Source organism: Erinaceus europaeus, chromosome 13 (genome assembly GCF_950295315.1).
Source record: "Erinaceus europaeus chromosome 13, mEriEur2.1, whole genome shotgun sequence".
NCBI classification, from domain to species: domain Eukaryota; kingdom Metazoa; phylum Chordata; class Mammalia; order Eulipotyphla; family Erinaceidae; genus Erinaceus; species Erinaceus europaeus.
In genome coordinates, this window is record NC_080174.1 from 75,169,207 (window position 1) to 75,190,895 (window position 21,689).

The 21,689-nt window shown below is 39.3% G+C and overlaps 1 long non-coding RNA gene across 2 annotated transcripts in view; it reads right to left on the reverse strand.

The window, feature by feature from the left end:
- The window catches only part of LOC132542554 (uncharacterized), a 139,536-nt gene that overhangs the window by 45,914 nt on the left and 71,933 nt on the right, over positions 1-21,689 (reverse strand). The window contains exon 1 of one of the 2 annotated variants that reach the window (XR_009553552.1): positions 3,457-3,506. The exons of the other annotated variant lie outside the window; for it this stretch is intronic. This is a non-coding gene — a long non-coding RNA (uncharacterized LOC132542554). Of the gene's footprint in view, positions 1-3,456; positions 3,507-21,689 lie in introns of those variants that run through there. 2 annotated transcript variants of the gene reach the window in all.

The following is a 21,689-nucleotide window of genomic DNA, read 5'->3' on the forward strand; positions in this document are numbered from 1 at the left end:
ACCAGTTATGTCATTTTCATTTGATCTACTATAAATGCAAGAAACTAGGATGAAATATATATATATGGAAGAAAGAAGAAAACTTGATCTTGGGTTGTTAGTACTTGTGTTCTCTGCCATGGCATGCTGCTTTCAGAAGACTAGATCTTTCTCACTATCTGATGATATTACTCCAGTCATCATGTAAGTTTAGTACTCTGGTTGAGGCTCTAAGAGGAGAATTACATGTGATTAAGATTGTGCATATTTAAATCCCAGAGGCAGAAAATCTCAGGTCAGTTTCCAACTGTAAATCTAAACATCTTCCCCTAAATTCATATGAAGGATGCAGTCAATCCTTGGACTGAAATAGGGAATCAGATTACATCTGACCTCTCCATATTTTAGACAGCATCTGCAAGGAGTTTCTCACCGCTGAACTAGGATAATGATCACAGATTGAGATACTCATCCACTCCATTTGCAAGATCAGAATCACCAGATAAATGCAGCCAGAGAAGAAAGAGCTTGGCCTTACTGTCTGGATTCTTGGAATCACTGAGTCAAACTGTCTGGCCTGGGAAATCTCAGGAACCATGTTGGCACAAGCACTGTGGAAGAAATTGGGCATTCTGACTTCTCAGTCAGAACTATAGGACTTCTAAGAGTTCTGAAACTCTCCGGGTTCTACCTTTGAAATAATTGTTCAACCCTAAACTTATACAACTCTCTCTCCATATAAATTGATCTCTTACAGATTAGAAAATTAAAACAAAATATTTGAATGCAGTTGGAAGGTCTGCTTCCATATATGGCTGAAATAGTAGAAGCAACCAACTGCATATTTTTAAATATGTATAATAAATAAATACTGATAAACCAAACATCAACGAAAAAAAAAAAGCTTAGAAATGTGGATATGGGGCACTGACATTATTAATCTATGAAACTATGATAGATCCTCTTTCTGAATAATTTCTAAGATTTATTTTATAAAAGAGAGAGAAACCAGAGCAGTGCCAGGAACTGAACCCAGAGCTTCATGCAAGTCCTGAACTCTACCTGCTGAGCACCTCCCCAATAGCTCTCTGACTGTTGACATGGTTAACTTCAGCAGGACTCATCTGGTGTCCTGGTACGACTCTGCTCCATAAGGAGCAGTGTGGAAAGTGAGGAGGCATTTTTGTTTTGTCACAGTGACAAGAGGATACAATGACATTTACCAAACAGAAGTCAAGGAATCTCCATGACCTGTACTGTCTGGGGAAGTTTGCCCCAATAAAAAATTGTTCTTCCCATAACAACAGTGGTGCTCTTGTTTAAAAAAAAAAAAAGAAGTCAGGAATCAGAGCGGTAGTACAGCGGGTTAAGTGCATGTGGCGCAAAGTGCAAGGACCAGCATAAGGATCCCGGTTTGAGCCCCCAGATGCCCAGCTGCAGGGGAGTCGTCTCACAAGCGGTGAAGCAGCTCTGCAGGTGTCTATTTTTCTCTCCTCTCTGTCTTCCCCTCCTCTCTCCATTTCTCTCTGTCCTATCCAACAACAATGACATCAATAATAATAACTGCAACAATAAAACAATAAGGGCAACAAAAATGTAATAAATAAATAAATATATTTTTTAAAAAGTCTTGGTTAATATCTACTGCTAGCTTCAAAGACCTTCAATAAAAAATGGCTAAAATTTCTGCTTGAGATAGAAAACTGAAGAATTCTTATTCATTGTTCTTTATAACTTTTTTTAAGTCCTTTTTTGTTGCCCTTTTTTTTTTTATTGTTGTAGTTGTTGATGTCGTCGTTGTTGGATAGGACAAAGAGAAATGGAGAGAAGAATGGAAGACAGAGATGGGGAGAGAAAGACACCTACAGACCTGCTTCACCACTCGTGAAGCAACTCCCCTACGGGTGGGGTCAAACCGGGATCCTTACGCTGGTCCTTGCGCTTCGCTCCACTTGCACTTAACCCGCTGCGCAGCCCCCAGACTCCCTGTTCTTTATAACTTAAGGTCTTGGGATTGTAAGATCTTTTAGCTATGTGCCCCCTGCCCCCCATTCCCTCTAATCCTTAGTTTAACAGTCTAATTCTAAAGGAATCCTCCTTTTCTATCCATATGCAGGCGCTTATTGGCTTTCTACTTTAATACTGCATTGCTTCCTAGTAAACAGCTCATAAAAACTCTTTCCTACTAGACTAAATTTGTTAAAACAATAAATATGAATAGGCATACTCATGTTTATCCAATCATTTAAAATGAAAATTTATAATAAGTAATATCTATTGAGCACTATGTGCCAAGAACAGTACTGAGAGTTTGGTTTTTGTTGTTTGTTTTGTTCTCCCAGAGAACTGGTCAGCTTTTGTTTATAGTGGTACTGGAAATTGAACCTGGAACTTCAGAACTCAGGCATGAAAGTATTTAGCATACCCAGTATAGTATCTTCTCAGGACAGTACTGGGAGGTATTGTGTATATTTAGTCAGATAACCTTTAAATACTAACATGCTGGTATTACAAGTGAGGAAATGGATACTTCCAGAAATTAATAAACATACATAGTCACACAACCAAGTAGTGTATTAGAAACTGGAAACTCCGAGACAGAAGCAAGTTCCAGAATGCAAGGAGTTTGCATTTGCCACAGAGACAGATATGCTAGAATTCACAGCCATAATGTATGGTCTCCAAGTTCAATCAAAAATAATGTCAGGTGAGCTCCCATGGAGAGGTAAAGCCTCCATTAGAGAAGAGACCCAGAGAAGGTGGTGCTTGAGCTTAAACTGGAGATTTAGTGAGAAATGTCAAGGAATAAGAGAACAAGACCCTACAATGGAGAACCCAGAAATGATAGAAAGCCCATCACAAAGAATGATGTACTCAGCAGAATTTACCAAGAGGGAAACTGAAATACAGGGACTGACAAATGCTTTGAGTTCCAGAACTAGACTTTCATAGGGAAAATGTTCCACCTTACTTTCCCAGGCAAGGAGGTAAGAGGAACCAAGCCATTACTAAAATCTTCATGCACTGGTGGGTGTCCTCCTGGCTATTTCATTTAATCTTTGCCTCTGTCCTGTAAAGTAAGCAGCCTTATCCCTTTATACCAAGGTTCAAGGAACAAGACAAGGTACTAAGTAGCCATGACAAGCAAAAATTTGTCTCTCTGACTACAAATTATAAATGTTTAGGAGGGGGCCCATTACTCCTGATGCCTCACCCATTCCACTGCCCCCAAAGTACAAAAGATTCTTAAGTTCTCCCTGTCACATTTATGACTGCACCTAGCCATGAATGTTTACTTGAAGAAGTTTCTCCTCACTTCTGTGTGGTCTGTAGTGGCAAATCCAGTGTCAATTTTGTTCATGCTCAATCTCAGTTTAGATAAACCAATTAACAGAGTATATATGATAAAACTCCCTGCCAAGTTATAAACTAAGTAGTCAAGCAAACAAACACAAAATCAAATGAAGATCTAATTACCTGGGTCCAATTACTCCATTTCTTTGCAGTGGGCCTAGGATAATCTGTAACAAATACCAGGGAAGGAAAATAAATTACCTGGCTTCAACACTTGAGTTTTTTGGTGTGTGTGTGTGTGTGTGTTTTTTTTTTTTACTCCCTTTAGTGTTTCTGGTCTTTCCTTCTCTCTTTCTCTAATTTTCCTATTTTCTTTTTGCTTCCCCCCTCTTTTTCTATTTTTATGGTTTACTTAAAACTTTTCCTCATTTCTCCCTATTTCATTTCTACCCTTTCATTATTTTTATTTATTTATTTAAAAAAGGTAACTAACAAAACCGTAGGATAGGAGGGGTACAACTCCACACAATTCCCACCACCAGATCTCTATAACCCATCCCCTTCCCTGATATCTTTCCCATTCTTTATCCCTCTGGGAGTATGGACCCCAGGTCATTGTGGGATGCAGAAGGTGGAAGGTCTGACTTCTGTAATTGCTTCCCTGCTGAAGATGGGCATTGACTGGTTGATCCATACTCCCAGTCATTATTTGTAGGGGACGTTAGCCTGCAAGAGACCTCAGTTATCTCATAAAGGCTAAACTCTAGCTGACACAGACATGCAGACTAGAAAAGAAAAAAAAAAAAAAGGTCATCTGAGCACATTTAAGCCAAGAGACTGGGTACAAGATGCTCTTGAGACACTAGAACCAGAGTGGGGTTCCTAACCCCTCAAACTGTCTCCATCCTAGATGGAGGCTGGGGTCCACTCCTTACTGACCACTCAACAGAAAAGTAATCCAGGGACCTGGAATTGCCTAGCAGGCACTGTGGGCACCCAACTTAAATCCTCCTTTTCCTTTCTCACTCCCAGCCACAATTTAAAAACATGGTCCATTCCAGATGGAGAGAAGAAAATGACAGGTGGACAAGTGAGCCAAGCTTTAGCTTCTTAATAATGTGAAAAGTGAAGCGGTTGAGGAACAGTTATTAATAAGCATATAGTCCCCCCGCCTATGAAAGCATGGAAATTTTCCTCTGTAATGTAGCATAACCATGAGGGTGGAAAAGATGATTTTGTTTCCAGTGAATCTAACTTTCAGCAACTGGGGGGGGAATGTATGAGTGGTGTGATCTTGGGTAGTTTACTTTTTTTTTTCTTATACCTTTCCTCCCTTTCTTTCTCTTTACCTGTAAAGCATACAGCAAACTCATTCCTTGACCTTCTGTTTAGAGAGTTGCCTTGAGGATAGTATGAAATGAACAGTGACAGATCTCAATTTAATAAAAGTGTTCAGGACCGGGAGTTAGCAGTGGTCTAAGACTCCCACCCACATTTATTCCTGTGCCTTGCCATCAGAAAGGAGTCACTTCCTTTCTCTTGAGTCTCCTTTCCCTCTGTTCAAAACTCAATTACCCTCCTGGTGATGAAAAATGGCACTGCTCCTCTGGAAAATGGCCTGTCATTTAATAAAATGAATCGCATACTTAAATCGTGACTCACTGAGTCCACTACTGGGTATTTACTCTAGAGTAAGGAAAACTCAAATTCAAGAAAAGCCTTGTGCACATTTGTATAGGGTAAGTCTCCTAAAAATCACAAGGAAGTAGAAGCAACTCATATGTCCTTCAGTGGGTGAGTAGATGGGCAAATATCCCCTCATTTATAGCATGGCCACTTTCTGTTAATAAAGTAAATGATCTGTGGCTATACCTAACAACCTGCACCAATTTCAAAGGCTTTTATGTTGAGTGAAAGAAATTGGTCTCAAAAGATTACATGCTCTAAGAGACCATTTAGCTGTCATGCTTTTGTCACAAAAAGACAAAACTATAAAAAATAGAGAGCAGAGCAGACCAGAGGCTGCCACGGGCAAGAGTCCAGGGGAAGTGAGACTAAGGAGCAGAATGAAGAAGTTTTTGTGGATGGGGCGATAGAATTCTCTGTGGTAGTAGTTACATAAATTTACACAGATAGTAGAATTCCCAGCACTGTATATCCCCCAAACAGAGAGTAATTAACTAATTTAAAATGATAAACTGAGTGGGAATAATAACAACAACAGTAGTAATAAACTACTCTCATTTATCTGTCACTTTTTGATTCACAGAGTGCTTTCATTTAATTCTCACGGCTTAGAAACTGCAACTGACAGACAAAAATAAAAACCACCTGCGTGGTAAGTGTTGGTGTAGATATTGAATCCTTCCAATATCAAATGCTACACATGTCACCAGGTGACACCCGAAATCCTGTACTTTCTAACAGACAGTGCTGTTTGTATGAGAAAGCAACTCTGTTTCTAGCTCTCATTTTGTTTTGGCTTTGTTTATTCCAAGTTCCTATGTCAACCTGATCACATCCCTGGGAATGTTTATATTTTCTAAAAGAAAGACAAAATACGTCAATGTACACTTCAGTAAAATGGTATATTAGTGGGAAAACATTTTGACCAGTTCTTTGAATGAGTGATTAGTAAAATAAGTTTTTCTTTAATCTCACAGTTGTTAATATTGTATTTATTCATTCAAAACATCTTTATTGAATCAAACCATCAGGCATGCCATGACTTGGCACAGTCCTTTCTCTTGCTATAAAAAGTTCTCTGCTTTTCTTTCTGACTACTATACATTTTCCAGCTACAACAGTACCTCTCAGGTTCGCTTTCCTTGCACTTCTCCAACAAGCTTGCTTAAGTGTTTCCTTGATACTCCATAGCACTTTGCATATGGCTCCCTATTGATGCATATAATTTTAATACAGCATGTATTTATCTTCCCCACTATAATGCCAGTGCTAAAAAGGGAAGAAAAGGGGCCAGGCGATGGTGCACCTGGTTAAGTGCACATAGCACGATATAAGAAGACCTATAATAGAACCCAGGTTCAAGCCCTCACACCCCACCTGCAGCGGGGATGCTTCATGAATAGTGAAACAGGTCTGCAGGTGTCTATCTTTCTATCTCCCTCTATCTCCCCCTCCCCTCCCAATTTCTTTCTGTCCTATCAAATGAAAAGGGTGATAAAAGGCTGCCATAAGTGGAGTGGTGGATTCCTAAGTGTAGACACCCAGCCCCAGCAACTGAAGTAAAAAAAAAAAAGGGGGGGGAAGGAGAAAGCAGGTTAGAATCATGCAGTCCAGGTCTGAGCAGAATTAGTGGGGCTTTCTTAATTTGTGAATTAGGATTGTCACTCATTAGACAGTTGTTCACAAGTCCTCTCTTTCTATCAGGTAGCATTCTGCTGCATAGACAAATACCCAGGAACCCATGTATACACAGAATTTATAATCTAAAAGTAAGAATCAGTGAAGAATAAACAACATGAATTTCTTCTTGATGCTATGTATCATACCAATGAAGAAAAAGTAAAAGAAGTCAAGGGGGCAGAGTAAAATGGGTTCCATCTGCCTAACCTGGGACACACCCTCCAATCTTTCTGACATCCTGAACAAAGCTTTCCTGCATAAAGGGTGCTGAGAGTATTTCTGATTTGGAACCCAGGTGGATGTTTGGATTTCAAACTAGTAACCTGCCAGCCTCCGGCCACTTGAGAACTTGGTTTCCTTTGACTCATAAAGTGTCCTTTATGCCTCAGAGGTGACATAAAATATCATTCTATCTCTGCCCTGAAATACTCCCGTCTGATGCATGAAATGAGCTTTGATGGTACATCAAAGGCTCAGAATTGTATCCATGCCTGGCCCTTTGATATTTTAATATTTGGCTAGTTAAAGTATTATCTCTTCAATCCACAGAGTACTTATTTATTTTGTTGGTTATATCTTTGTTATTACTTCAGTGGTAGAGGAGCTGAGCAAGGAGAAGGTGACCAGCCTCCTGGCTGCCCCAGACCTAGATGGTCTCTAACTTTTATCTCCAAAAGCTAAAGAGCGTTGTGTTTGAACTCCTTTAGCCCTGGACTCCTCAGGGAAATGTCAGACAATACACCCCTTGACAAGAGCCTCTAATTTATGCTTCTCAGAAGCCAGCCAAGTTCTTTCAGGGGTCTTCTATGAGAAATCAGGATCTTGAGGAATTAGTGTTCATTTAAAATATGAGCCAAACTTCATTACTATAAATGAGCTGCTCACACTAAGCAAAGAGGTGTTGACTACCTATTACATTTCTCTGATAAAGTTACAAACCTGAGAACCATATGAAATTCTTTATTCTTTACTTATGTATTTTCTTTATTCAAAATTTTTTATCGAGGTTCTGTGCTGCATCAGGCACTAGACCAGACCCCAAGGTTCCCTCATTCATAAAGCTTTATGCCTTAAAAATACCTCTTGGGTGGGCCCCTACAGGACTTTGCAGTCAATGTAGATCAACAATGGTAGGGGCTGTTCCATTCTCCAAAGCGAGGTTGGGGAACTGTTGGTATGCTTCTAAATTCTGCTTATAAGACCTTCTGTTTTGATCATCACATTAGGTTCATTTGTATTACTTACGATGTGGTATATTTACATAATCACTGTTTTACCTGGGTCCTGCCCTGCCTGCAGGGTATTGGTTTAGCCCCCACTGGTTAGATGGATGCTTTCTATGTTCTGTTCCTGCTCTTTTTTTTGCTCCGCCCCCTCTCCTAGTCATTTTTCTTTCCCTTGCCACTTCTGGTGAAGAGATGCATAAAAGGCAATGTATCTGATTAATAAACAACGAGATACAGCTTCCCAGCTCAGCCATGAGTCAATGGTCATCTCTCTACCACCCGTGAAGCCAACCCAGCAAATGGCTACCTGAACAGGGACTGGCAGGGAACATACTCTACCACTCAAGAAAGATGGGTTCTGAAATTAGTACAGCCTGGAATGTTCCTAGCCATGACCACAGAATGAGACCTACCGGTATTTAGAGGTTACATAGGCTCCTGTGCAGAATATGGGCCCTAAGTCAAATCAATGAGGTTTACACTTAATAATTTGTATATACTTTTTCTATATTTTGGAGCTACTCTCTGACCTGATGCAGTTTTCTAGTTCTATTTCCAAATGTGACACCATCTCCCCAGACAATAACTTGGGTCTACCTGCATACATAGATGTCAGGCTCAGGCAAAACCAAGTAAAGTCATGGACCCCTTGGAATATACCTAAAATACATTTCCTAGCTTTTTTCAAAATGAAGACCCCTAAATCCTCACCTGCAATATTCTTGCTTTTGGGTTCATGACTAGTCAACAATTTGTTCTGCTTTCCATCTTAACTCAATTTCAGCTACCAGGTTCCAGTACTACCATGATGCCAACCGGACTTCCATGACCTAGCAGATGACCCCACCATTGTGTCCTGGAACCACCAATGACCCCACCTATGTGTTCTGGAACCCCCACCTCCCCAGACCCTTGCCCCAGTGAAAGAGAAAGACAGGCTTGGAGTATGGATTGACCTACCAACGTCCATGTTCAGTGGGAAACAATTACAGATGTCAGACCTTCCAGCTTCTGCACCTCATAATGATTCTGGGTCCATGATCCTAGAGGGATAAATTGGAAAGCTTTCAAGGGAGGGGATGGAATATGAAGTTCTTGTGGTGGGCATTGTTTGGAATTGTACCCTCTTATCCTATGGCCTGTCAATATTTCCACCTTATAAATATATATATGGGATCAGGTGGTGGCCCACCAGGTTACCTGCACATAGAATTAAATGCAAGGATCCACACAAGGATACCAGTTTGAGCCCCTGGCGCCCCACCTGCAGGGGTCCCTTCACAAGTGGTGAAGCAGGTCTGCAAATGTCTCTCTACCTCTCTGTATTCCCCTCTCCTCTCAATTTCTCTATGTCCTATCCAAAAAAAAAAAAAAAATGGCCACAGGAGCGATCACCCTGGAAAGAAAAAAAATCTCTCTAATCTAGTTCTCTCTTAGCCTTATCTTGATTTATTACCAAATCCTACGGATTCTACCTAATTTTCCTCAGATTTGCTCCCCTGTCTCTGTATGTTCTGTTTCTGGTTCATCTCCCAACTAAATTATTGAAATGGTCTCTTAACAGGATTTTTGACCAAGAGATATAACTCCCTTTTAATCCATCTAGAATCCATGCATGGACATCAGTCTAAAACTCAAATGCTGTTTTACTAATGCTCTGCTCTAAAACTCTCAAGTCAGTGCCTTCAAAGTCCAACCAATGAATGATAACAAGTGAAGTAGTAGGACTAGTTCAGGGCTAGAAAGACAACAGCTTAGTTTTAGTTAGGAATATATGATCTCCGCGAATAAAATTCTGTCAATCAAGCAAAACCATGCATGTTCACACCTGTGTGCATTTCTTCATAGTAGTATCTTTCCCTCAAACTATGCTAATTCATCACCTAGAAAACTCTTACCATTTTTTCAAAACTTTCTCTCTTGCGTCTTCTCCTCTGGAGTGCCTTCTGTGATGTTTTAAAAAGAACTGGTTCCCCTCACTCTGTCTTACTTCTCTATGCCCCTGATGCCTGATTTTCTGTCACTTTGCTGATTCTTAGTAGAAAAGGCCAGCATATACATAAGTGGTGAGCACTCCATGACTGATATTTGCTGGGTAATATAGGTTACTATTTATTTACTATCCAGGTAGTATACACAGAGCAAGCACTTCAGTAGAAGTGTGATTGGTTCAATTATCATACTTAGTGCTGAATAATTTCATATACTTGTTTAATTTTTTGTAAGCAATAACTTGAAAAAAGTGTATTGTTATCTTAATCTTTTATTTTTTTGAAATTTTATTTATTTACTATGAAACAGAATAGGATAGATGATAGAAGAGATGCCCAGAGCACTGCTCAGTTCTGACATAAGGTGGTGCCAGGGGATTGAACCTGTGGCCTCTAGGATCTCAGACAGGCTCACTGGCACTATAGCAGACTAAGCTATCTCCCCATCCCTAGTTACTCTATTGGAAGTGAGAAAACCAAAACTCAGAAAAACAAAAGAGCAGCATTAGATGGCAGGCTGAGTAAGAAGTTGACAGTGGCCAGTCCACTTTCAATAAGGTAGCATATACTGCTGTTAAGTTAAATGCAAATATACCATTGGGGGGTTCTGGAAGAATCTATTGTGTCTAAAGACTGATCAAATGCTCAGGTCAACAGTGATAGGAAGGTGAAATGGATAACAGGGAAAAGCACAAAATGAGTCAGGTACACAAGATTTTTTTGGCTCCTTAAGTATTATATCATAGACTGTTGCAAAGATATCTTACTATTATTCAGATATGATGTGTTCTGATCCCAGTCTTGATTATAATTTATGTGATCAAGAGCAAGACTCACCCCTACTCTGAATCTACGGTTGTTTACCTGTAAATGAAATGGTGGTGGTGGTGGTGGCGGTGGAATGAATGTGGTGCCTTAGTTCTTTGTTGCTCTAATTTCGTTTAGGCAAGTGGCATGAATTCATTGTCTTTACTCAGTAATCATCCTTCCTTCTCTTCCTCTACATTGAGCAAGCCTAGACCCTAGCGGGTCAGGAGCAAGTGTAAAGGAAAACACCAGTGAACAAGAATGACCTGACTCCTCCCAACAACTGGGCAGCATTCCAGGGTGGAAGAGTCATTCACGTTCATTACTCTCCACAATGAGAGAGCCTGCTTTTTAGCAAAATGTATAGTTCCCATCCTCTTTATTTTATTTGTCTCTGTAAAGTGCAAGAATAAAGAATTCTCTTATATTCTATGGCAACAGAATTCAGGTCTTATTAAATATATTTGACTCCTACTTTCTCCTTCTCAAAAACAAAAAGCAAGAGAATGATTAATTTCTTGAATAAAACATGCACTAATTAATTTCTTGAATAAAGCATGCACTGACAATTTGTTCAGAATAACTTAATCCAATGGCATTATGATAAATTCTGTCTTTGACATCCTCTCCTCTGAAATTTATACTGCATACTGAATGCTAGAGACCAGAGGAGACAAGGTTTATGAGGAGATCATTGTAGTAGCTGAGGCCTCCAGCAACCTGGGCCCGGACTAAGTAGCATTGCAGAGAAAACGTAAAGGAGGAGGTAATGTGAGAAATAATTGAATACTAGAGATTCTGTATCAGGGTGAGAGTTAGACATGAAAAATGAGGTAAAAGAGGAACAGGCTAGGATAGTTAGTTTGCTGCAATTTGGAGACTCGAGTGGATTTCTGTGGAGAAAAGATCAGAAGGAAGAGTCCACAAGAGACAGGATGGTGGCTCAGCAGGAGAGGTGTCTGCCTTGAATGTGTGAGAGACGTCTCATAATCCCAGGTACCATACGAGAGCAAAAGTGATTTTTAAAAAGGTAGAAAAGAATCCACCACATCAATAAAATAAAAACCGAAAACCATATGATTATCTCAATAGACGCAGAAAAAGTCTTTGACAAAATTCAATATCCCTTCATAATCAGAACACTACAAACAATGGGAAGAGATGAAAATTTCCTTAATCTGATGGAGTCCATATACAGAAAACCCACAGCCAGTATCATACTCAGTGATGAGAAACTGAAAGTATTCCCCCTCAGATCAGGTACTAGACAGGGATGCCCACTATTACTGTTACTATTCAAAATAGTGTTGTGACCTCTTGCCATAACAACTAAGGAGGGAAAGGAATTAAAGTCATACAGATTGGAAGAGGAGTAAAACTATCACCATTTTCATACCATATGATAGTATGTATAAAAAAACCTAAAGAACCCAGCAGAAAGCACCTGGAAATTATCAGGCAATATAATAAGGTGTCAGGCTACAAAATTAATATGCAGAAGTCAATGGCATACCTTTATGCAAACACTTAGGCAGAAGAAGAAATATATAAATCAGTCAGATTCACAATAGCAACAAAACCAATAAAATATCTAGGAACAAACCTAATAAAATAAGGAAAAGACTTGCACACTGAAAATTATAAGTCACTATTCAAGGAAATAAAAAAAAACATAAAGAAGTGGGAAAATATTTCATGATCATGGATTGGAAGAATTAACATCATCAAAATGAAGATTCTACCCAGAACCACATACACATTTAATGCAATCTCCATCAAGGTCCAATCAATTTATTCTTAGGAGAATAAAACAAAAGCTACAAATGTTTATTTGGAACCAGAAAATACATAGAATTGCCAAAACAATCTTGAGAAAAAAAGAACAGAACTGGAGGCATCACACTCCAAGATCCCAAAATATTATAGGACCATTGTAATAAAAACTGCCTGGTACTGGAACAAATATAGACAGTGGCAATTGGAATAGAATTGAAATCCCAGAAATAAGCCTCCACACCTATGGATATCTAATTTTTGACAAGGGGGTCCAAGCTACTAAATGGAGAAAGGAGGATATCTTCAACAAATGGTGCTGGGAAAGTTGGGTTGAAGCAAACAAAAGAATAAAACTGAACCACCACATTTCACTAGACACAAAAGTAAACTCCAAATGGATCAAGGATTTGGATGCTAGACCAGAAAATATGAAATAAATAACTAGAGGAAAATATTGGCAGTAGTCTTTTCCATCTAGATGTTATAGGCATCTTTGATGATACAAATCCAACTGCAAGAAAGACTATAAATAAATAAATACATAAATAAATAAATAAATAAATAAGTGGGACTGCATCACATGGGAAAGCTTCTGTACAGCAAAATAAACCACCACCCAAACAGAGTCTTTACAGGATGGAAGACCTTTATATGCCATACATCAGACAAAAAGCTAATAACAAATTACATAAAGAGCTTACCTGGTGGGGGTAGATAGCATAATGGTTATGAAAAGAGACTTTCATGCCTGAGGCTCCAAAGTCCCAGGATGAATCCTCCATACTACCACAAACCAGGGCTGATCAGTGCTCTGGTTAAAAAAAAGTAACAAAAAAGAGCTTACCAAACTTAGCAACAGAAAACCAAGTGACCCCATCACAAAATGGGGAGAGGATATGAACAAAAGAATCACTAAAGAAGAAATCATAAAAAAAAGACATATGAAAAAAGCTCCAAGTCAGAGAAATGCAAATAAAGACAACAATGAGATATCACTTCACCCCTGTGAGAATGTCACACATCATAAAGGATAGCAACAACAAATGTTGGAGAGGTTTTGGGGACAAAGAAACCCTCCTGCCCTGCTGGTGGGAATATAAATAGGTTCAATCCCTATGGACAGCAGTCTGGAGAACTCTCAGAAGGCTGGAAATGGACCTGCACTATGACCCTAAAATTCCTCTCCTGGGGATATATAATAAGAATTAAACATACTCATCCAAAGAGATCTCCTCATACACATGTTCCTAACAGCACAATTTGTAATAGCCAAAACCAGGAAGCAATCTAGATATCCAACAACAAATGGGTAACTAAGAAAGTTGTGACAGATTTTATATGTGTATATATATATATATATATATATATATATATATATATATATTATTAAAATAAATTATGAATTCACTTTTTGCCTCATCTTGAATGCAGCCAGATGGAATCATGTTAAGTGAGATAAACCAGAAAAAGGACAGAATTGGAGAAATAAGAACAAAAGGAGAAATACAAAGTAGAACCTGGGCTGGGCTTGCTGGATTGCACCAGAGTAGAGGATTTAAGAGTGGGCAGGCTTTTAGACACTGTTGCTTGATGGTGGAAAATGACCTAAACTGGGAGTGAGAGTGTCTTGCAGAAAATTGAGGAATTATTCACACATGTATCAAAAACTGTATTTACTATAGACCATCAGTCCCCCCAATTATAAAAAAAGAAAAGAATAATAAAATTAAGCCTGGGACATGAATCTTTAATAAATTGCAGTTATGAATCCTTGAGTTTGATTTTGAATACCACACTAGACATTTTTTTTTTTAAAAAAAGTATATCAAGAGAGCAAATGTAATGAGTGCAGTCGAAGACATACTGAAATATCCATCCAAGTGTTAATATTCAGGACATTATTGTATATACTGACTTTAACTCCATTATTACAACATGAGCTTTTACAGGACACTTTGTGGCCAACCTGATTTTGAGGAGAAGCATAATCTCACCCCAACGACACTTGATTTACCTGTATGACTCACTTTGGTTAACAAAATGTGAAATAAATTATATTTGTGTTCTCCAAGAAAAACTTTTAATTTTTTTTGTTATTATTGTTGTCATTGTTGTTGAATAGGACAGAGAGAAATGGAGAGAGGAGGAGAAGACAGAGAGGGGGAGAGAAAGACAGACACCTGCAGACCTGCTTCACCGCCTGTGAAGCGACTCCCCTGCAGGTGGGGAGTCTGGGGCTCGAACCGGGATCCTTACACCGGGTCCTTGTACATTGCGCCACCTGCTCTTAACCTGCTGCACTACACCCTGACTCCCCAAGCAAAACTTTTAATAGAAACACTATTCTACCTTAGGTCTCCTCTCCTTGCTCTGAAAGTGGAGCATCTGAGGGCTGCTCCATTCACTTTGATTCAAGAGAAAAAGAAAACTTGAAGTAGAGCCATCACTGATCACAGGAAGCAAGAAATAAATCTTCAGTGTTGAAAACTATTAACAGATGAAGGTTAATAGAATCACAGGAGCCAAATTTATTTAAAGTTTAATGAAGCATCTACCCTCTTATTTTGAGTAAAAAGAAACAGAGACTCTGAAAAACAAATTGGGGAAAAAAGGGAGGGATACATAGAGAAGCTATCTCAAGATTTACAAATCTTATTAAAGTATATTTTTCTCATCTCCATGCAAAAGTTCTCATGTCAACAGTCTTTGTTTTCCTTGAAATTAATATGTCAAAGTCAAATAGCTTGGTAGAACAGTCCAGTTTCCTTTCTTCTTTGTTAAAATAAGTTAAAACATTATTTTCTTTTCCTATGAAGAGATTTCATCTGCAACTTTATTTTTTCATTCAGCTTAAAGGTTCCTGTCTCGCATCAAAGTCCACTACATGAGATTTCTTTTCTACCATTTTCTCTCCCAACTCCACAATGCTGACTTTATACACAAAGCTTTCCCTTAGAGTTAAAACCAGGTATGGGGAATTTTATGACAAAAAAAGCCATTTAAAAATATGTGTATAGAGGAAGCAAAAGTTGAAGACTCTAAAGATAGAGCTTTACTCCTCCTGTCTGAGCTGCAAAATTAGGGCAGGCAAGATAGCTAAGCTGGGAGGTCCTTGCTTTGTCATCCATACAGTTCAGGTTCACACACTTGGTACATCACATAGGAATATTAAGTAACTGGAAAATGCCTTTTAAAAATATTTTATTTATTTATTGATGAGATAGGTGGTACATGTGATGCCAGGGATTCGAACTTAGGAACTCATTCTTGAGAGTCTAATGCTTTATGCACTCCTCCACCTCCTGGACCTCTATAAATGTTGACCTAGAGTAGTGAATCCCTGGAGACAACAACAATAACAATAATAACTAGCCTAGGCTACATAGAGAGATAATTAACCTTAGGAAAGTATATCTGAAAATAAGCAGGGGACAGTGTCCATACATCAAGAGTCATCCTATGGCTTAGATATAAAAGGAATGGTCCACAGCTTTCTGGGTGGTAATTCAGTAGTAAAGTACCTGCCTTGTATGTGTGGGCGCCAGGCTTCAGTCCCAGGCATCAGATATCTGATCAAAAGTCTGTAGATGTCTTCTAAAAAGACTGAATGTAAAGTAAAGATGTGCAGGAGGTAGGGGACTCAAAGAATCAAATTCCACCAAGTGACTTTGGATAACCTGTCTCTTGGCAAGGATTAAAATTCCAGCTGATCAGGAAAGTATCCATACCTTGCCCATCCAGTAAGAAGTTTGAGTGAAGAAAAGGAAAATTAAATATCACTCCAATATATTAAGTTTCCTGCAGAGTGAGTTTTCTGTCCCAAGTTTCACAAGTACAGAGGGATCATAGGATCTATTCATGTGTTTAGGACAATATGTTATAGATCTTTCAGACCTCACTATCATCAGCTTTTTTTTTCTTTTTTTTTAATTAGTTATTTAATAATGATCGACAAGATTGTGGGACAACAGGGGTACGATTACATACAATTCACACCACCAGAGTTAATATATCTCATCCCCTTCACTGGAAGGTTTTCTATTCTTTATCCCTCTGAGACTATGAGCCAAAGATCCCTATGGGGTGCAGAAGGTGGGAGGTCTGGCTTCTGTAATTGCTACTCTGCTGAGCATGGTTGTTGGCAGGTTGATTCATACCCCCAGGCTGTTTCTATCTTTCCCTAGTGGGGCAGGGGTCTGGAGAGGCGGGGTTTCAGGACACTCTGGTAAAGTCCTCTGCCCAAGGAAGTCAGGTTGACATCATGGTAGCATCTGCAACTTGGTGACTGAAAAGCATTAAAATATAAAGCAGAAAAAATTACTTTTAACCTGTCAACCCTCTTTCTTGCTAGGAGAAACTGAGTCTCCAATAGGTTAAAATTTAAAGACTTAAAGAAGCTCAAAATATGAAGAGAACAAGATCTAAGGATAACTTTTGAGTTGAAGCCACCCTTAAAAGTTGGTGGATGAGGTCCAGGAGGTGGCGTGCCTGGTTAAGCACAGACATTACAATGTGAAGGACCCAGCTTCAAGCCCCTGGTCCCCACCTGCAAGAGGAAAGCGTCACAAGTGGTGAAGCAGGTCTGCAGGTATCTCCCTTTTTCTATGTCCCCCTCTTCTCTCAGTTTCTCTGTCTCTATCTAATAATAAATTTAAAAATATGTATTTTTTAAAGTTGGAGGATGGACTAGCAGTAGACAAAGTGAAAGAAGAAAGGCCAAAAGAAAGGAACCACTCACAGCCGGCCTGAGGGAAATGATTAGAGCCTGGACCTCACAAACAACTTGGGAATGACCTTAGAATCTTGCAAAGTTAGAATAGACCATTTGCCCAAGGTCATGTGGCAAATTAGTGAACAAAATAGCTCTGGAGTCAAAGTTTAAGTTCTCAGCTCTGTGCTCCTTTTATTTCATAGGCCTGCCAGTTCTTCAGAAGATACAGATTTATATTCATCGAAACCTTGAATCTTGAGAAACAGTTTTAAAAAGGAGCTACATGTCAATAAGTAAACTCAGAAACTAACACAAAATGACTTTCACACCATGTATTTTTTTTTTTTTTTTAGCACTTGGCTTTTGCTCTTCTGCCCTTTCCTTTCTCCTTCACCTGCAGTGTTTCATCAAAAGAAACACTGAGAGTATATGGAGGAAGTCGTAAGAACTAAATTAGTAGGAAATAGGTGTGTATGCACATACTTTTTTTTTTTTTTCTCTCACCAGGGTTATCTATCATTACCACCTGGAAGGCACTGTCCTAAGTATTTTATATGAAATGACTCATTTAGTCCTTTCAGCTAAATCTATGAAGCTGTTATAATCTCCCTTGTCCTAGTTGCTTTTATTTTGCTTACATAGCTTGTGTAGTGTGTCCCTAATTAGAAAGGTATAGGAAAGCACACCTAGTGGTCTTAAAGCATCCATAGATGGGGGTGTACCATTGATTCCCAACCTTTGCCACTCAGTTGACTCATTCTTGAAGTCTATCACTTAAGAACTCACAGTTCCTGGTGAAATGTTGCCATCACATTGAAATGATTTCTAAAATCTGGAGAATCCATGCTGTCAAAGGTAAATAGCCACTTTAGTTTAATTTCAGTTTCACTAGGGAAAAAAAAACAAACGGGAACTACTCACTTACTATATAGATTTCCTGAAAAATACTGAACATGGCAAGAGCAGTATCTTTCACCATAAATATTCTTTCAATGAGGCCCAGAAGTTAAGTAAAGCAAGGAGAATTTATTCATTTATTTTTAAGACAAAATCTTTTTTTAATTATCTTTATTGGATAGAGACAGCCAGAAATCAAGAGGTAAGTGGTTGATAGAGAGGAAGAGAGACAGAGAGACACCTGCATCTCTACTTCACCACTAGCAAAGCTTTCCCCCTACAGGTGGGGACCAGGAGCTAGAACCTGGGCCCTTGTGCATTTGTAACATTTGTGTTCAACCAGGTGTATCACCACCTGGCTTTTATTTCTTTATTTGTTACTAATTTTTAAATAAATTCTTTAAAAAATTTTATGTATGTATTTATTATTGGATAGAGACAGAGAGAAATTCAGAGGGGGGGATAGAGAGGGAAACACTTGCAGCTCTGCTTCACCAATCGTGAAGCTTTCCCCTGCAAGTAGGGACTAGGGCTTGAACTCAGGTCCTTGCACACTGTGGTATGTGCACTTAACCAAGTATGCTAGCACCTGGTCCCAGGAGTATTTATTTAGAAGAGAAAATAAACCAGTTTTACCCAAAATATGGTGTATGGACTTCCTCTGATAGAAAAAGTATTAGAGGTCAAGACAGAGAGGGAGAGAGAGACAGAGAGACATTCATCTCCAAGAGACAAGGCAGGTTTATTGAGATAAAACCTGAGAAGTACAGGCAAAGGAGTCAGACCAGAATTCTCTCTCATTAGGAAGCTTTATACTTGAATAAAAGACAGGAGGAAGGGCTTAGGAAGGGGGTGGTGGTCAATATGCAGGAAGGGTGAATGGCTGGGTGCTTAATTTGGATGGGAATGGAGATATGCCTGAGGTGGCTCCATTACATCTAGACAGGACACGTTAGCCATAGCTATATCCTGTTTCTGTTTAGAGACCCTAGAGTCTCAATAGCTATCTTTCCCTAGTTACATCTTATTTTTGTGACAATCAGTTCTTCATTCTGGGGAGACAGGTCTCTCACTCACAACCCCCTCCAATATTTTAGAAGAAGTGTTAAAAAATTTTCAAAGCCAGTTCTTAAAAATCCTTTTAAATAGCCCTTGAATTTAATAATCAAAATTGAATTTATAATCAGGAAATCTTCACTTTTTCACTACATGGTTTCATGAACTCATTTATATTGAGATTTATTTTTTAAGTATTGACCTGTGAAAATTATATAGATAGATAGATATAATACATATATATACATACACACACACACACACACACACACACACACACACACACACTTATACATAGAATGAAATTGATGAGAAGTACTGCTACAGAAAAGTGTCCTTGGATTCAAAATCCATAGCTGGACAGGAACTCTGTCAGTTCAGCTAGTGAGTGACCCTGAAAGGAAACTTAGCAAGACAAGGAAAGCTTTCTGTACAAGTCACAACCTATGCTGAACTGTGAGAAGCAAAGAAAGCCTCACAGTAAAACTCAAAGAGGAATAGTGCTGGAGGGAGAGGAGAAATAAACTCAGGCTTACACACTTGACTCACTTTATATTATCTGCTAAAGAAGACTAGAAAATGAGAAGGCAGTTACTTATTCTGACCTTAAAGGAAGTCACACACTACAAATAAAGAAACTGAAGTGTGGAATTCCTTTTGGAAAATGCTGATCACCAGGGCCGTGGCCCAGCTTGCCTTAGTGCTCAGGAGGGTCCCAGTTGGCAATGACATCATGTCCTGTGTCCTGTGCCCAGCTCCACCCAGGCTAAAGTGCTCCAGTTGCCCTTCTATCATGTGCTGTCCTTCCAGTTCATGTTTCTTCTAATATTTTCTATTTCTGTTTAGGGTCTGAATTTATCCAGTTGCTTACTGGTACAATTAGGAAATTTCCAGCTTCTGAACTCTTATAATTTTCAAAATAAGGAAAATTGATGTCCCATGATGTAATGTCATCTGCTTAGGGTGTGGGACCCCAGATTCTTGACTTTTCAACACAGATTCTCCTTCACCTGTTTCATTCTAGCCCTTTCTCCACAAAGCTCTTCTCACCCCTTTTGAGTGTTTGTGCCAGGAGAAACTCTAGCGTCTTGGATGTGAACTCATTTTTCACCCTGAAATTCCTCAGGCAGGTAATTTTATTTCCATGGCCCTCAGGAAAGGAATTCCTAAGGCCTGTGGTCTGAAGTTCAAAGAGAGTGGCAGAATGAAAATACACCAGTCCACTTCTCCACACCCCCTTTGTGCCCTGCTCTACCATTTCTCATCTTGTCCTAGGACTCAGACCAAATACAAGTCTCAGTGAAAGAAGAAACCTGCCCTGGTGTGTTTTAAGTTAAGTGCAGCCAAGGGCGACAGCTGCCCTAAACTCAAAGGCCATCTCTCAGGAACACTGAGTGCTTGCAGTTGAGTTTGGGCCACAGATCTGTTATGTAAAACCAGGCAGGTGGGTTTTATTTTCTCCCAAGCCCCAACATAAGCCAAGAGTTCTTTGCACATTTTTTAAACCTCAGGGCAGAAGGCAAAATTCTGGATTCAACCTCAAACAAGAGGGTATTATCCCTTCATATTTGAGCTTCAGGGTTTCTTTTGCCCACACATGGATATTACAGGTTACTCCTTTATCATCCTGGTCAACAATCTTTCACCTAGAATTCTCTAGTGCTCCTTTCTTCAAGGACTTACTTTCAGTTCCTCAGCAATGACCACACACTAACACAGAAGCTTTGATACTTTGCCAATGTTGAGTGCCAGAAGCACCCGGGTTTTCTAAAAAGCTGACCAAATTCAGCAATCGATACTTTATTTTTTAATTGTAAAATTGATTTTTTTACACACACACACCCTATTCTTTGAAATCTCTCTCTTTAAAAAAAGCAACTAGAAGTTCCAATAGAAATTCTTGTCTTAGAAGTAAAAGTTGAGAGAATGTATGAGGGAATGGGCAGTGGTGGACACAGCAGAGCACACATGCACAAGGATCTAGGTGAAATCTTCTGGTCCACACCTGGAGGAGGGAAGCTTCAAGTGGTGAAGTAGTGCTGCAGGTTTATCTCTTTGTCTCTCCCTATTAATTTTCCCCCTCTCAATTTCTCTCTATCAAAAAAAAATGGACAAAAAATGAACACAGGGAGTGGCAGACACTGAGCTACAAGAACAATCCTGGTGGCAATATATTTTTTTAAGTGGATGAGCCATACTTGAGAGGTCTAATCCCATCTTTGCCACTAAGTTACTATGGGAACTTGTTCACTTACAGAAGCTCTCTGGGTGTTAGATTGTTATAATAACAACACCAATCTTATAAGATGCTTCAAAGAACCAATAAGATTATCCGTGTGTTAAAGAAACAGTGTAGTGAGGGCGGAGCCAAGATGGCAACTTGAGAGCAGTAGCTGCCTTGAGTTCCAAAAAGCAGCAGCTTGCGACCTGGGATTCTCTGGAAAGGGTAGGATACTGGGCTGTCTATAGGAGGGTGAACACTGGCTTGTCAGAGTGACACCAAAATAGAGTCCCATAACTCACACTTGGGCTGACAAACAGAGGCCAGGGGGGACAAAGAAAGGAAATATTTTGATTATTTCTGTG